Source organism: Dioscorea cayenensis, unplaced genomic scaffold, assembly GCF_009730915.1.
Source record: "Dioscorea cayenensis subsp. rotundata cultivar TDr96_F1 unplaced genomic scaffold, TDr96_F1_v2_PseudoChromosome.rev07_lg8_w22 25.fasta BLBR01001254.1, whole genome shotgun sequence".
NCBI lineage: Eukaryota > Viridiplantae > Streptophyta > Magnoliopsida > Dioscoreales > Dioscoreaceae > Dioscorea > Dioscorea cayenensis.
The window spans coordinates 2,965-5,858 of record NW_024087645.1 but is presented as its reverse complement, the minus strand read 5'-3'; the positions used below and the strand labels follow the sequence as shown (position 1 = coordinate 5,858).

General features: G+C 43.0%; 1 non-coding gene across 1 annotated transcript; it reads right to left on the bottom strand.

Moving 5' to 3' along the window:
• Nucleotides 1-997: 997 nt before the first annotated feature.
• LOC120255968 lies at nucleotides 998-1,104 on the bottom strand. Its single transcript, XR_005535157.1, has one exon. It is a non-coding gene; the product is annotated as a small nucleolar RNA R71 (small nucleolar RNA).
• Between the last annotated feature and the right edge of the window lie 1,790 nt (nucleotides 1,105-2,894).

Sequence of the window (2,894 nt, the reverse complement as noted above, 5' to 3'; positions counted from 1 at the left end):
AATTGGGGTTGTTCTAATCTTGGAATCTCATGGTCCATTTTTACCCTTGCATCTTTAGATCATCATCCATGTTGCATGATAACCCCTCAAGGGGATCCACATCCATAGGCCTTTGCATTATATTGAATTTCTTGCTTGCTCATTGCTTGTGCTCTCTAATTTGTTCATAACCTTGTTTTAGTTTTAATTGCATTTAGTAGAGTAAAAATCCATCATTTGAGATCTTAGGCTAGATAATAGCTCGAGAAGGAGTAATAGGAGATCCTTAGCCCCGTTGAATACGATCCTCGTGTCTTCACGAAAGGTATTACATGGCGATCCCGTACACTTGCGGGGAAGCAATCAAGTTTTTGGCGCCATTTCTGGGGAACTTTAAGGAATTCTAGGAAACTTTTTAGATTATTACTCTAGCCATTTCATTCTTTACGCATTTCTTGTCGTTATTTTTCTTTTCCTTTGGTCTTAACTTTCTATCATCTTTCTTGGTTTTGCAAGGTACTGTGCATGACACGCTCAAATCCATCAACATTGATTACACCGGATAGTGAGATTGAGAGAAGTTGGTGAAGGTTCGGGTACACAAAACATTGAAATTGAGGATAGAGAGTCTTCAATCATGGCCGAAGAGCGACGCACTCTATCCGAGTATGAAAGACCCCAATTCACGGGTGATGAGTTTAGTGTTCAAGCACCATCCGTGGCATCCAACAATTTTGAAATTAAAGCTAGTACAATCGGCATGGTCCAGAACTCGGTTCAATTCAATGGTCTCGAGAATAAAGATGCACATGACCATCTTTCCCGGTTCCTCCAAATTTGCTCCACATTCAAGATTAATGGGGTATCGGACGATGCGATCCATTTGAGACTATTTCCGTTCAGCTTGAGAGATGGAGCTTATCGTTGGCTTACATCTTTGTCTCCGGGATCTATTAAAACATGGAAGGATATGGTTGAGAAGTTCCTTGGGAGATATTTTCCGCCAAGCAAAGCGGCGAAGTTGAGGCAAGAAATTTCAGCCTTCAAACAAGGGGAGTCCGAGACATTGTTTGAAGCCTATGAGAGATTCAAGGATCTCCTTAGAAGGTGCCCCCACCATGGTTTTGCCTCGTGGATGCGAGTACAAATAATTTATAATGGACTGAATTATGCTACTCGCCAACTTATTGATGCCGCAGCGGGTGGTTCCCTTAGCAAGAAGTATCCCGATGAGGCCGAGCAATTACTTGAGTCTATGGCAAACAATGAATCACATTGGGCCTCAAGAGGATCTACACAAAAGACTGTTGGGCTTTACGAAGTTAGTAGCAATGATGCCTTGGCCGCAAAGGTTGATGTGTTGACTCGGAAGCTTGATCTTCTCATGGGCAGTACTTCGAGGTCAGAATCAATGATGAATTGTAGCATTTGTGGTTGTGGGCATGATGCAGCCCAATGTCCAATTACTAGCTCCTCAGTTGCTTCCATCGAGAATGTTGACTACTTTGGGGGGCAACGAATTCAAGGGAACCCGTATAGCTCAACTTACAATCCGGGGTGGAAGAACCACCCAAATTTTTCATGGAACCAAGACCAACAACAACAAAGAGGTGCAGCATCTCAAGGATCTCAACTTCAACAACCAGCCTTTGAGAGGAAGTTTTCTAATGAAGAGGTCCTTGCCAAGTTCATGCTTCGTACTAATGACAGGTTCAATAGCCTAACCAGTAGCATGGATGCACAATTTGGCAAGGTGAATGCTCAGCTCACTCAGCACACTGAATAGTTCACTGAGATTGGTTCTATTTTGAGAAACCTCCAAGCTTCGGTGAAGTGACTTGAGCATCGAGTAGGGGAACTCGCGAAGGCAAATTTTGAACGTCCCCTAGGGTGTCTTCCAAGTAACACGGAAGAAAATCCAAGGGAGCACTTAAAGGCCATTGCTCTTAGAAGCGGGAGGCAAGTGGAGACAAGTGTCGAAGTTGACCCAAGTGTCAAGAAAAGTGGGGAAGGAAGTAGTGAAGACAAAATTCAAGGAAAATATGACAAGGCCCAACAACAAAGACAGTCATAATCATCTGAGTACAAGTCTCCAATCCCCTATCCAACAAGATTAAAGCATGACAAGGAGGATATTCATTTCAGAAAATTTGTCAACATCTTCAAACAACTTCATTTGAACATCCCGATAGTTGAAGCGTTGACTCAAATGCCGAAATATGCCAAGTTCCTAAAAGAGCTCCTCACAAACAGGAGAAAGTTGGAGGAAAAGGGCATGGTTGCGCTTACGGGGAATTGCTCGGCCATTCTAGAAAAGAAGCTCCCACAAAAGTTGAAAGATCCGGGAAGCTTTATTATCCCGTGCATGCTTGAAGGTGGAATCCAAGAAAATGTTCTAGCGGATTCGGGGGCTAGCATAAACATCATGTCCTACACCATGTATTTGAAACTTGGCTTGGATGAATTGAGGCCCACGAGGATGACCTTACAATTGGCGGATTGATCAACAAGAAAACCTCATGGTATTGTTGAAGATGTAATTGTCCGAGTGGACAAATTTGTTTTTCCCGTGGATTTTGTCATCATGGACATAGATGAAGACGTGGAGATACCACTGATTCTTGGCCAACCATTCCTCAGCACCTCGGGTGCCTTGATTGACTTGAAAGGAGGAAAGTTAACGTTAAGAGTCGGAGAAGAGGAAGTGGTGTACACTTTGCCGGCCGCCATGAAACATTCTTTAGATCATGATGACACACTTTACTTTATTGATGAAACTGATAGATTGATTTCTGATTGTGTGCAAGAGGTGCTCTCTATAAATCCCTTGGATGAATACTTGGGAGAGTTGGAGAATGAAGAACAAGGAGAACCTCACCAACATCCTCAAATTCATAATTTGAAGCAACCAAAAG